We start from the raw sequence: 15,032 nt of genomic DNA on the forward strand, positions 1-15,032 counted from the left end.
GCCAAAAATGAAAAAGTGGGAAGGGTATAGCCTTCCCACTTTTGTCAAAATCTACCAAAAACGACATCTCTTGAAATTCTCCAAAAATCACACGGAATAATCGACATTGAACGCCGATTTCGATTTAGTCATTGGTTTTCTCTTTAGACTAGCCGTTTAAAAAATTAACGAAAACAGTTCTGTTAGCGCACCAACTTCATTTATGGTTTTTAACATGTAAATGAAAAACTATAAGACCAATAGAAAAATAAACCTGATTTCCGTGATTTTCATTCAATTCTGAATCTAAATCATGTATTTTAAGCCAAATTTGAAATTTGGCCAAAAATGAAAAAGTGGGAAGGGTATAGCCTTTCCACTTTTGCCAAAATCGGCCAAAAATGACATCTCTTGAAATTCTCCAAAATCAGACGGTATAATCGACATTGAACGCCGATTTCGATTTAGTCATTGGTTTTTCTCTTTAGACTAGCCGTTTAAAAAATTAACGAAAACAGTTCTGTTAGCGCACCAACTTCATTTATGGTTTTTAACATGTAAATGAAAAACTATAAGACCAATAGAAAAATAAACCTGATTTCCGTGATTTTCATTCAATTCTGAATCTAAATCATGTATTTTAAGCCAAATTTGAAATTTGGCCAAAAATGAAAAAGTGGGAAGGGAATAGCCTTTCCACTTTTGTCAAAATCGGCCAAAAATGACATCTCTTGAAATTCTCCAAAATCAGACGACATAATCGAAATTGAACGCTGATTTCAATTTAGTCATTGGTTTTTCCTTTAGACTAGCCGTTTAAAAAATTAACGAAAACAGTTCTGTTAGCGCACCAACTTCATTTATGGTTTTTAAAATGTAAATGAAAAACTATAAGACCAATAGAAAAATAAACCTGATTTCCGTGATTTTCATTCAATTCTGAATCTAAATCATGTATTTTAAGCCAAATTTGAAATTTGGTCAAAAATGAAAAAGTGGGAAGGGTATAGCCTTTCCACTTTTGCCAAAATCGGCCAAAAATGACATCTCTTGAAATTCTCCAAAAATCACACGGAATAATCGAAATTGAACGCTGATTTCGATTTAGTTATTGGATTTCTCGTTAAACCAGCCGTTTCAAAAATTAACGAAACAGTGCTGTTAGCGCAACAACTTAATTTAGGGTTTTTAAGAATTAAATCAAAACTTTAAGTCCAATAGGAAAATAAACCTGATTTTCGTGATTTTCATTCAATTTTGATTCGAATTCATGTATTTTAAGCAAAATTTGAAATTTGGCCAAAAATGAAAAAGTGGGAAGGGTATAGCCTTCCCACTTTTATCAAAATCTACCAAAAACGACATCTCTTGAAATTCTCCAAAATCACACGGAATAATCGAAATTGAACGCTGATTTCGGTTTAGTTTTAGGGTTTTCGCTTTAAACCAGCCGTTTCAAAATTAACGAAACAGTGCTGTTAGCGCAACAACTTAATTTAGGGTTTTTAAGGATTAAATCAAAAACTATAAGACCAATAAGAAAATAAACCTGATTTTCGTGATTTTCATTCAATTTTGATTCGAATTCATGTATTTTAAGCAAAATTTGAAATTTTGCAAAAAGAAAAAAGTGGGAAGGGTATAGCCTTCCACTTTTGTCAAAATCTACCAAAAACGACATCTCTTGAAATTCTCCAAAATCACACGGAATAATCGAAATTGAACGCTGATTTCGATTTAGTTATTGGTTTTCTCGTTAAACCAGCCGTTTCAAAAATTAACGAAACAGTGCTGTTAGCGCAACAACTTAATTTAGGGTTTTTAAGGATTAAATCAAAAACTATAAGACCAATAGGAAAATAAACCTGATTTTCGTGATTTTCATTCAATTTTGATTCGAATTATGTATTATAAGCAAAATTTGAAATTTGGCCAAAAATGAAAAAGTGGGAAGGGTTATAGCCTTCCCACTTTTGTCAAAATCTACCAAAAACAACATCTCTTGAAATTCTCCAAAAATCACACGGAATAATCGAAATTGAACGCTGATTTCGATTTAGTTATTGGTTTTCTCGTTAAACCAGCCGTTTCAAAAATTAACGAAACAGTGCTGTTAGCGCAACAACTTAATTTAGGGTTTTTAAGGATTAAATCAAAAACTATAAGACCAATAGGAAAATAAACCTGATTTTCGTGATTTTCATTCAATTTTGATTCGAATTCATGTATTTTAAGCAAAATTTGAAATTTGGCCAAAAATGAAAAAGTGGGAAGGGTATAGCCTTCCCACTTTTGTCAAAATCTACCAAAAACGACATCTCTTGAAATTCTCCAAAATCACACGGAATAATCGAAATTGAACGCTGATTTCGATTTAGTTATTGGTTTTCTCGTTAAACCAGCCGTTTCAAAAATTAACGAAACAGTGCTGTTAGCGCAACAACTTAATTTAGAGTTTTTAAGGATTAAATCCAAAAACTATAAGACCAATAGGAAAATAAACCTGATTTTCGTGATTTTCATTCAATTTTGATTCGAATTCATGTATTATAAGCAAAATTTGAAATTTGGCCAAAAATGAAAAAGTGGGAAGGTATAGCCTTTCCACTTTTGTCAAAATCTGCCAAAAAATGACATCTCTTGAAATTCTCCAAAAATCACACGGAATAATCGTAATTGAACGCTGATTTCGATTTAGTTATTGTTTTCTCGTTAAACCAGCCGTTTCAAAAATTAACGAAACAGTGCTGTTAGCGCAACAACTTAATTTAGGGTTTTTAAGAATTAAATCAAAAACTTTAAGACCAATAGGAAAATAAACCTGATTTTCGTGATTTTCATTCAATTTTGATTCGAATTCATGTATTTTAAGCAAAATTTGAAATTTGGCCAAAAATGAAAAAGTGGGAAGGGTATAGCCTTCCCACTTTTGTCAAAATCTACCAAAAACGACATCTCTTGAAATTCTCCAAAAATCACACGGAATAATCGAAATTGAACGCTGATTTCGATTTAGTTATTGTTTTCTCGTTAAACCAGCCGTTTCAAAATTAACGAAACAGTGCTGTTAGCGCAACAACTTAATTTAGGGTTTTTAAGGATTAAATCAAAACTATAAGACCAATAGGAAAATAAACCTGATTTTCGTGATTTTCATTCAATTTTGATTCGAATTCATGTATTTTAAGCAAAATTTGAAATTTTGCCAAAAATGAAAAAGTGGGAAGGGTATAGCCTTCCCACTTTTGTCAAAATCTACCAAAAACGACATCTCTTGAAATTCTCCAAAAATCACACGGAATAATCGAAATTGAACGCTGATTTCGATTTAGTTATTGGTTTTCTCGTTAAACCAGCCGTTTCAAAAATTAACGAAACAGTGCTGTTAGCGCAACAACTTAATTTAGGGTTTTTAAGGATTAAATCAAAAACTATAAGACCAATAGGAAAATAAACCTGATTTTCGTGATTTTCATTCAATTTTGATTCGAATTCATGTATTTTAAGCAAAATTTGAAATTTGGCCAAAAATGAAAAAGTGGGAAGGGTATAGCCTTCCCACTTTTATCAAAATCTACCAAAAACGACATCTCTTGAAATTCTCCAAAAATCACACGGAATAATCGAAATTGAACGCTGATTTCGATTTAGTTATTGGTTTTCTCGTTAAACCAGCCGTTTCAAAAATTAACGAAACAGTGCTGTTAGCGCAACAACTTAATTTAGGGTTTTTAAGGATTAAATCAAAAACTATAAGACCAATAGGAAAATAAACCTGATTTTCGTGATTTTCATTCAATTTTGATTCGAATTCATGTATTTTAAGCAAAATTTGAAATTTGGCCAAAAATGAAAAAGTGGGAAGGGTATAGCCTTCCCACTTTTGTCAAAATCTACCAAAAACGACATCTCTTGAAATTCTCCAAAATCACACGGAATAATCGAAATTGAACGCTGATTTCGATTTAGTTATTGGTTTTCTCGTTAAACCAGCCGTTTCAAAAATTAACGAAACAGTGCTGTTAGCGCAACAACTTAATTTAGGGTTTTAAGGATTAAATCAAAAACTATAAGACCAATAGGAAAATAAACCTGATTTTCGTGATTTTCATTCAATTTTTGATTCGAATTCATGTATTTTAAGCAAAATTTGAAATTTGGCCAAAAATGAAAAAGTGGGAAGGGTATAGCCTTCCCACTTTTGTCAAAATCTACCAAAAACAACATCTCTTGAAATTCTCCAAAAATCACACGGAATAATCGAAATTGAACGCTGATTTCGATTTAGTTATTGGTTTTCTCGTTAAACCAGCCGTTTCAAAAATTAACGAAACAGTGCTGTTAGCGCAACAACTTAATTTAGGGTTTTTAAGGATTAAATCAAAAACTGTAAGACCAATAGGAAAATAAACCTGATTTTCGTGATTTTCATTCAATTTTGATTCGAATTCATGTATTATAAGCAAAATTTGAAATTTGGCCAAAAATGAAAAAGTGGGAAGGGTATAGCCTTCCCACTTTGTCAAAATCTACCAAAAACAACATCTCTTGAAATTCTCCAAAAATCACACGGAATAATCGAAATTGAACGCTGATTTCGATTTAGTTATTGGTTTTCTCGTTAAACCAGCCGTTTCAAAAATTAACGAAACAGTGCTGTTAGCGCAACAACTTAATTTAGGGTTTTTAAGGATTAAATCAAAAACTATAAGACCAATAGGAAAATAAACCTGATTTTCGTGATTTTCATTCAATTTTGATTCGAATTCATGTATTTTAAGCAAAATTTGAAATTTGGCCTAAAAATGAAAAAGTGGGAAGGGTATAGCCTTCCCACTTTTGTCAAAATCTACCAAAAACGACATCTCTTGAAATTCTCCAAAATCACACGGAATAATCGAAATTGAACGCTGATTTCGATTTAGTTATTGGTTTTCTCGTTAAACCAGCCGTTTCAAAATTAACGAAACAGTGCTGTTAGCGCAACAACTTAATTTAGGGTTTTAAGGATTAAATCAAAAACTATAAGACCAATAGGAAAATAAACCTGATTTTCGTGATTTTCATTCAATTTTGATTCGAATTCATGTATTTTAAGCAAAATTTGAAATTTGGCCAAAAATGAAAAAGTGGGAAGGGTATAGCCTTCCCACTTTTGTCAAAATCTACCAAAAACGACATCTCTTGAAATTCTCCAAAATCACACGGAATAATCGAAATTGAACGCTGATTTCGATTTAGTTATTGGTTTTCTCGTTAAACCAGCCGTTTCAAAAATTAACGAAACAGTGCTGTTAGCGCAACAACTTAATTTAGGGTTTTTAGGGATTAAATCAAAACTATAAGACCAATAGGAAAATAAACCTGATTTTCGTGATTTTCATTCAATTTTGATTCGAATTCATGTATTTTAAGCAAAATTTGAAATTTGGCCAAAAATGAAAAAGTGGGAAGGGTATAGCCTTCCCACTTTACAATGTACCAAAAACTACCAAAAGACATCTCTTGAAATTCTCCAAAATCACACGGAATAATCGAAATTGAACGCTGATTTCGATTTAGTTATTGGTTTTCTCGTTAAACCAGCCGTTTCAAAAATTAACGAAACAGTGCTGTTAGCGCAACAACTTAATTTAGGGTTTTAAGGATTAAATCAAAAACTATAAGACCAATAGGAAAATAAACCTGATTTTCGTGATTTTCATTCAATTTTGATTCGAATTCATGTATTTTAAGCAAAATTTGAAATTTGGCAATTAAATGAAAAAGTGGGAAGGGTATAGCCTTCCCACTTTTGTCAAAATCTACCAAAAACGACATCTCTTGAAATTCTCCAAAAATCACACGGAATAATCGAAATTGAACGCTGATTTCGATTTAGTTATTGGTTTTCTCGTTAAACCAGCCGTTTCAAAAATTAACGAAACAGTGCTGTTAGCGCAACAACTTAATTTAGGGTTTTTAAGGATTAAATCAAAACTGTAAGACCAATAGGAAAATAAACCTGATTTTCGTGATTTTCATTCAATTTTGATTCGAATTCATGTATTTTAAGCAAAATTTGAAATTTGGCCAAAAATGAAAAAGTGGGAAGGGTATAGCCTTCCCACTTTTTGTCAAAATCTACCAAAAACGACATCTCTTGAAATTCTCCAAAAATCACACGGAATAATCGAAATTGAACGCTGATTTCGATTTAGTTATTGGTTTTCTCGTTAAACCAGCCGTTTCAAAAATTAACGAAACAGTGCTGTTAGCGCAACAACTTAATTTAGGGTTTTTAAGGATTAAATCAAAAACTATAAGACCAATAGGAAAATAAACCTGATTTTCGTGATTTTCATTCAATTTTGATTCGAATTCATGTATTTTAAGCAAAATTTGAAATTTGGCCAAAAATGAAAAAGTGGGAAGGGTATAGCCTTCCCACTTTTGTCAAAATCTACCAAAAACGACATCTCTTGAAATTCTCCAAAAATCACACGGAATAATCGAAATTGAACGCTGATTTCGATTTAGTTATTAGTTTTCTCGTTAAACCAGCCGTTTCAAAAATTAACGAAACAGTGCTGTTAGTTGCGCAACAACTTAATTTAGGGTTTTTAAGGATTAAATCAAAACTATAAGACCAATAGGAAAATAAACCTGATTTTCGTGATTTTCATTCAATTTTGATTCGAATTCATGTATTTTAAGCAAAATTTGAAATTTGGCAAAAATGAAAAGTGGGAAGGGGTATAGCCTTCCCACTTTTATCAAAATCTACCAAAAACGACATCTCTTGAAATTCTCCAAAAATCACACGGAATAATCGAAATTGAACGCTGATTTCGATTTAGTTATTAGTTTTTTCGTTAAACCAGCCGTTTCAAAAATTAACGAAACAGTGCTGTTAGCGCAACAACTTAATTTAGGGTTTTTAAGTTTTAAATCAAAAACTATAAGACCAATAGGAAAATAAACCTGATTTTCGTGATTTTCATTCAATTTTGATTCGAATTCATGTATTTTAAGCAAAATTTGAAATTTGGCCAAAAATGAAAAAGTGGGAAAGGTATAGCCTTCCCACTTTTATCAAAATCTACCAAAAACGACATCTCTTGAAATTCTCCAAAAATCACACGGAATAATCGAAATTGAACGCTGATTTCGATTTAGTTATTGGTTTTCTCGTTAAACCAGCCGTTTCAAAAATTAACGAAACAGTGCTGTTAGCGCAACATTAATTTAGGGTTTTTAAGGATTAAATCAAAAACTATAAGACCAATAGGAAAATAAACCTGATTTTCGTGATTTTCATTCAATTTTGATTCGAATTCCATGTATTTTAAGCAAAATTTGAAATTTGGCCAAAAATGAAAAAGTGGGAAGGGTATAGCCTTCCCACTTTTTAAAATCTACCAAAAACGACATCTCTTGAAATTCTCCACACACAAAAAAAAAAACGCAAAAAAAAAAAAAAAAAAAAAAAAAAATTAAATTTCGGAATAATCGAAATTGAACGCTGATTTCGATTTAGTTTTATATTAAACCAGCCGTTTCAAAATTAACGAAACAGTGCTGTTAGCGCAACAACAATTTAGGGTTTTTAAGGATTAAATCCAAAAACTATAAGACCAATAGGAAAATAAACCTGATTTTCGTGATTTTCATTCAATTTTGATTCAATTCATGTATTTTAAGCAAAATTTGAAATTTGGCCAAAAATGAAAAAGTGGGAAGGGTATAGCCTTCCCACTTTTATCAAAATCTACCAAAAACGACATCTCTTGAAATTCTCCAAAAATCACACGGAATAATCGAAATTGAACGCTGATTTCGATTTAGTTATTGGTTTCTCGTTAAACCAGCCGTTTCAGAAACAGTTTAATTGAAAGTTACAACAACTTAAATTAAATTTTAGGGTTTTTAAGGATTAATCAATCAAAACTATAAGACCAATAGGAAAATAAACCTGATTTTCGTGATTTTCATTCAATTTTGATTCGAATTCATGTATTTTAAGCAAAATTTGAAATTTGGCCAAAAATGAAAAAGTGGGAAGGGTATAGCCTTCCCACTTTTGTCAAAATCTACCAAAAACGACATCTCTTGAAATTCTCCAAAAATCACACGGAATAATCGAAATTGAACGCTGATTTCGATTTAGTTATTAGTTTTCTCGTTAAACCAGCCGTTTCAAAAATTAACGAAACAGTGCTGTTAGCGCAACAACTTAATTTAGGGTTTTTAAGGATTAAATCAAAAACTATAAGACCAATAGGAAAATAAACCTGATTTTCGTGTTTTACAATTGAATTCATTAATTTATTTAATCAAAAAAGAAAAAAGGGGGGATTACTTTCCCCCTTTTTTTTTCAAAAAAAATTTTTGAAATTCTCCAAAATCACACGGAATAATCGAAATTGAACGCTGATTTTGATTTATTTTTTGGTTTTTCTCGTTAAACCAGCCGTTTCAAAATTAACGAAACAGTGCTGTTAGCGCAACAACAATTTAGGGTTTTTAAGGATTAAATCAAAAACTATAAGACCAATGGGAAAATAAACCTGATTTTCGTGATTTTCATTCAATTTTGATTCGAATTCATGTATTTTAAGCAAAATTTGAAATTTGGCCAAAAATGAAAAAGTGGGAAGGTATAGCCTTCCCACTTTTATCAAAATCTACCAAAAACGACATCTCTTGAAATTCTCCAAAATCACACGGAATAATCGAAATTGAACGCTGATTTCGATTTTTTTCTCGTTAAACCAGCCGTTTAAAAATTAACGAAACAGTGCTGTTGAAAACTAATTTAGGGTTTTAAATTAAATAAAAATAAAAATAATTATATTTTAAAAAATGAAAAAAATAAAATGTTATTTTTTTTCGTTAAACCAGCCGTTTCAAAAATTAACGAAACAGTGTTGTTAGCGCAACAACTTAATTTAGGGTTTTTAAGGATTAAATCCAAAAACTATAAGACCAATAGGAAAATAAACCTGATTTTCGTGATTTTCATTCAATTTTGATTCAATTCATGTATTTTAAGCAAAATTTGAAATTTGGCCAAAAATGAAAAAGTGGGAAGGGTATAGCCTTCCCACTTTTATCAAAATCTACCAAAAACGACATCTCTTGAAATTCTCCAAAAATCACACGGAATAATCGAAATTGAACGCTGATTTCGATTTAGTTATTAGTTTTTCTCGTTAAACCAGCCGTTTCAAAAATTAACGAAACAGTGCTGTTAGCGCAACAACTTAATTTAGGGTTTTTAAGGATTAAATCAAAAACTATAAGACCAATAGGAAAATAAACCTGATTTTCGTGATTTTCATTCAATTTTGATTCGAATTCATGTATTTTAAGCAAAATTTGAAATTTGGCCAAAAATGAAAAAGTGGGAAGGGTATAGCCTTCCCACTTTTATCAAAATCTACCAAAAACGACATCTCTTGAAATTCTCCAAAAATCCACGGAATAATCGAAATTGAACGCTGATTTCGATTTAGTTATTAGTTTTCTCGTTAAACCAGCCGTTTCAAAAATTAACGAAACAGTGCTGTTAGCGCAACAACTTAATTTAGGGTTTTTAAGGATTAAATCCAAAAACTATAAGACCAATAGGAAAATAAACCTGATTTTCGTGATTTTCATTCAATTTTGATTCGAATTCATGTATTTTAAGCAAAATTTGAAATTTGGCCAAAAATGAAAAAGTGGGAAGGGTATAAGCCTTCCCACTTTTTATCAAAATCTACCAAAAACGACATCTCTTGAAATTCTCCAAAAATCCACGGAATAATCGAAATTGAACGCTGATTTCGATTTAGTTATTAGTTTTTCTCGTTAAACCAGCCGTTTCAAAAATTAACGAAACAGTGCTGTTAGCGCAACAACTTAATTTAGGGTTTTAGGATTAAATCAAAACTATAAGACCAATAGGAAAATAAACCTGATTTTCGTGATTTTCATTCAATTTTGATTCGAATTCATGTATTTTAAGCAAAATTTGAAATTTGGCCAAAAATGAAAAAGTGGGAAGGGTATAGCCTTCCCACTTTTATCAAAATCTACCAAAAACGACATCTCTTGAAATTCTCCAAAAATCACACGGAATAATCGAAATTGAACGCTGATTTCGATTTAGTTATTAGTTTTCTCGTTAAACCAGCCGTTTCAAAAATTAACGAAACAGTGCTGTTAGCGCAACAACTTAATTTAGGGTTTTTAAGGATTAAATCCAAAAACTATAAGACCAATAGGAAAATAAACCTGATTTTCGTGATTTTCATTCAATTTTGATTCGAATTCATGTATTTTAAGCAAAATTTGAAATTTGGCCAAAAATGAAAAAGTGGAAGAAGGTATAGCCTTCCCACTTTTTATCAAAATCTACCAAAAACGACATCTCTTGAAATTCTCCAAAAATCACACGGAATAATCGAAATTGAACGCTGATTTCGATTTAGTTATTAGTTTTCTCGTTAAACCAGCCGTTTCAAAAATTAACGAAACAGTGCTGTTAGCGCAACAACTTAATTTAGGGTTTTTAAGGATTAAATCAAAAACTATATAGACCAATAGGAAAATAAACCTGATTTTCGTGATTTTCATTCAATTTTGATTCGAATTCATGTATTTTAAGCAAAATTTGAAATTTGGCCAAAAATGAAAAAGTGGGAAAGGTATAGCCTTCCCACTTTTGTCAAAATCTACCAAAAACGACATCTCTTGAAATTCTCCAAAAATCACACGGAATAATCGAAATTGAACGCTGATTTCGATTTAGTTATTAGTTTTCTCGTTAAACCAGCCGTTTCAAAATTAACGAAACAGTGCTGTTTAGCGCAACAACTTAATTTAGGGTTTTAAGGATTAAATCAAAAACTATAAGACCAATAGGAAAATAAACCTGATTTTCGTGATTTTACATTCAATTTTGATTCGAATTCATGTATTTTAAGCAAAATTTGAAATTTGGCCAAAAATGAAAAAGTGGGAAGGGTATAGCCTTCCCACTTTTATCAAAATCTACCAAAAACGACATCTCTTGAAATTCTCCAAAATCACACGGAATAATCGTAAATTGAACGCTGATTTCGATTTAGTTATTAGTTTTCTCGTTAAACCAGCCGTTTCAAAAATTAACGAAACAGTGCTGTTAGCGCAACAACTTAATTTAGGGTTTTTAAGTTAAATCCAAAAACTATAAGACCAATAGGAAAATAAACCTGATTTTCGTGATTTTCATTCAATTTTGATTCGAATTCATGTATTTTAAGCAAAATTTGAAATTTGGCCAAAAATGAAAAAGTGGAAGAGGTATAAGCCTTCCCACTTTTATCAAAATCTACCAAAAACGACATCTCTTTGAAATTCTCCAAAAATCACACGGAATAATCGAGAATTGAACGCTGATTTCGATTTAGTTATTGGTTTTCTCGTTAAACCAGCCGTTTCAAAAATTAACGAAACAGTGCTGTTAGCGCAACAACTTAATTTAGGGTTTTTAAGGATTAAATCAAAAACTATAAGACCAATAGGAAAATAAACCTGATTTTCGTGATTTTCATTCAATTTTGATTCGAATTCATTATTTTAAGCAAAATTTGAAATTTGGCCAAAAATGAAAAAGTGGGAAGGGTATAGCCTTCCCACTTTTATCAAAATCTACCAAAAACGACATCTCTTGAAATTCTCCAAAAATCACACGGAATAATCGAAATTGAACGCTTTCGATTTAGTTTGGTTATTTTTTCTCGTTAAACCAGCCGTTTCAAAAATTAACGAAACAGTGCTGTTAGCGCAACAACTTAATTTAGGGTTTTTAAAGATTAAATCAAAACTATAAGACCAATAGGAAAATAAACCTGATTTTCGTGATTTTCATTCAATTTTGATTCGAATTCATGTATTTTAAGCAAAATTTGAAATTTGGCAAAAATGAAAAAGTGGGAAGGGTATAGCCTTCCCACTTTTTATCAAAATCTACCAAAAACGACATCTCTTGAAATTCTCCAAAAATCACACGGAATAATCGGAATTGAACGCTGATTTCGATTTAGTTATTGGTTTCTCGTTAAACCAGCCGTTTCAAAAATTAACGAAACAGTGCTGTTAGCGCAACAACTTAATTTAGGTTTTTAAGGATTAAATCAAAAACTATAAGACCAATAGGAAAATAAACCTGATTTTCGTGATTTTCATTCAATTTTGATTCGAATTCATGTATTTTAAGCAAAATTTGAAATTTGGCCAAAAATGAAAAGTGGGAAGGGGTATAGCCTTCCCACTTTTGTCAAAATCTACCAAAAACGACATCTCTTGAAATTCTCCAAAAATCCACGGAATAATCGAAATTGAACGCTGATTTCGATTTAGTTATTAGTTTTCTCGTTAAACCACAGCCGTTTCAAAAATTAACGAAACAGTGCTGTTAGCGCAACAACTTAATTTAGGGTTTTAAAGGATTAAATCAAAAACTATAAGACCAATAGGAAAATAAACCTGATTTTTCGTGATTTTCATTCAATTTTGATTCGAATTCATGTATTTTAAGCAAAATTTGAAATTTGGACCAAAAATGAAAAAGTGGGAAAGGGTATAGCCTTCCCCACACATAAAATCTACCAAAAACGACATCTCTTGAAATTCTCCAAAAATCACACGGAATAATCAAATTGAACGCTGATTTCGATTTAGTTATTGGTTTCTCGTTAAACCAGCCGTTTCAAAAATTAACGAAACAGTGCTGTGCGCAACATTTTAATTTAGGGGTTTTAAAGATTAAAAACCAAAACAAAAAAACCAAAAGAAAAAAAACGTAACTATAAAAAAAAAAAAGAGTTTTCGTGATTTTCATTCAATTTTTGATTCGAATTCATGTATTTTAAGCAAAATTTGAAATTTGACAAAAATGAAAAAGTGGGGAAGGGTATAGCCTTCCCTCTTTGTATCAAAATCTACCAAAAACGACATCTCTTAGAAATTCTCCAAAATCACACGGAATAATCGAGAATTGAACGCTGATTTCGGTTTAGTTATTAGTTTTCTCGTTAAACCAGCCGTTTCAAAAATTAACGAAACAGTGCTTTGGCGCCAACAACTAATTTAGGGTTTTTAAGGATTAAATCAAAAACTACTAAGACCAATAAGTGAATTAACATGATTTTCATTCAATTTTGATTCGAATTCATGTATTTTAAGCAAAATTTGAAATTTGGCCAAAAATGAAAAAGTGGGAAGGTATAGCCTTCCACTTTTATCCAAAATCTACCAAAAACGACATCTCTTGAAATTCTCCAAAAATCACACGGAATAATCAGGAATTGAACGCTGATTTCGATTTAGTTATTGGTTTTTCTCGTTAAACCAGCCGTTTCAAAAATTAACGAAACAGTGCTGTTAGCGCAACAACTTAATTTAGGGTTTTTAAAGTTAAATCAAAAACTATAAGACCAATAGGAAAAATAAACCTGATTTTCGTGATTTTTCATTCAATTTTGATTCAATTCATGTATTTTAATAAAATTTGAAATTTGGTCAAAAATGAAAAAGTGGGAAGGTATAAGCCTTCCCACTTTTTTATCAAAATCTACCAAAAACGACATCTCTTGAAATTCTCCAAAATCACCACGGAATAATCAGAAATTGAACGCTGATTTCGATTTAGTTATTGAGTTTTTCTCGTTAAACCAGCCGTTTCAAAAATTAACGAAACAGTGCTGTTGGCGCAACAACTTAATTTAGGGTTTTTTTAAGGATTAAATCAAAACTATAAGACCAATAGGAAAATAAACCTGATTTTCGTGATTTTCATTCAATTTTGATTCGAATTCATGTATTTTAAGCAAAATTTGAAATTTGGCCAAAAATGAAAAAGGGGAAGGGTATAGCCTTCCCACTTTTTATCAAAATCTACCAAAAACGACATCTCTTGAAATTCTCAAGAAAATTCACACGGAATAATCGAAATTGAACGCTGATTTCGATTTGGTTATTCAGTTTTCTCGTTAAACCAGCCGTTTCAAAAATTAACGAAACAGTGCTGTTAGCGCAACTTAATTTAGGGTTTTTAAGGATTAAATCAAAAACTATAAGACCAATAGGAAAATAAACCTGATTTTCGTGATTTTCATTCAATTTTGATTCGAATTCATGTATTTTAGCAAAATTTGAAATTTGACCAAAAAATGAAAAAGTGGGAAGGGTATAACCTTTTCCCACTTTTATCAAATCTACCAAAAACGACATCTCTTGAAATTCTCCAAAAATCACAACGGAATAATCGAGATTGAACGCTGATTTCGGTTTGGTTATTGGTTTTCTCGCTTAAACAACAGCCGTTTCAAAAATTAACGAAACAGTGCTGTTAGTGCAACAACTTAATTTAGGGTTTTAAGGATTAAATCAAAAACTATAAGACCAATAGGAAAATAAACCTGTTTTCGTGATTTTCATTCAATTTTGATTCGAATTCATGTATTTTAAGCAAAATTTGAAATTTGACCCAAAAATGAAAAAGTGGGAAGGGTATAGCCTTCCCACTTTTTATCAAAATCTACCAAAAACGACATCTCTTGAAATTCTCCAAAAATCACCACGGAATAATCGAAATTGAACGCTGATTTCGATTTAGTTATTAGTTTTCTCGTTAAACCAGCCGTTTCAAAAAATTAACGAAACAGTGCTGTTAGCGCAACAACTTAATTTAGGGTTTTTTAAGGATTAAATCAAAACTATAAGACCAATAGGAAAATAAACCTGATTTTCACGTGATTTTCATTCAATTTTGATTCGAATTCATGTATTTTAAGCAAAATTTGAAATTTGGCCAAAAATGAAAAGTGAGGAAGAGGTATAGCCTTCCCACTTTTATCAAAATCTACCAAAAACGACATCTCTATGAAATTCCTCCAAAAATCACCTGGAATAATCCAGAAATTGAACGCTGGTTTCGATTTGGTTATTAGTTTTTCTCGTTAAACCCAGCCGTTTCAAAAATTAACAGAAACAGTGCTGTTAGCTGCAACCTTAATTTAGGGTTTTAGGGTTAAATCAAAAAC

General features: G+C 31.1%; 1 pseudogene; it reads left to right on the forward strand.

The window, feature by feature from the left end:
* Nucleotides 1–13,196: 13,196 nt before the first annotated feature.
* LOC123475333 overlaps nt 13,197–15,032 on the forward strand; it is a 3,158-nt pseudogene continuing 1,322 nt past the window's right edge.

This window comes from Daphnia magna, linkage group LG8 (assembly GCF_020631705.1).
Source record: "Daphnia magna isolate NIES linkage group LG8, ASM2063170v1.1, whole genome shotgun sequence".
NCBI lineage: Eukaryota > Metazoa > Arthropoda > Branchiopoda > Diplostraca > Daphniidae > Daphnia > Daphnia magna.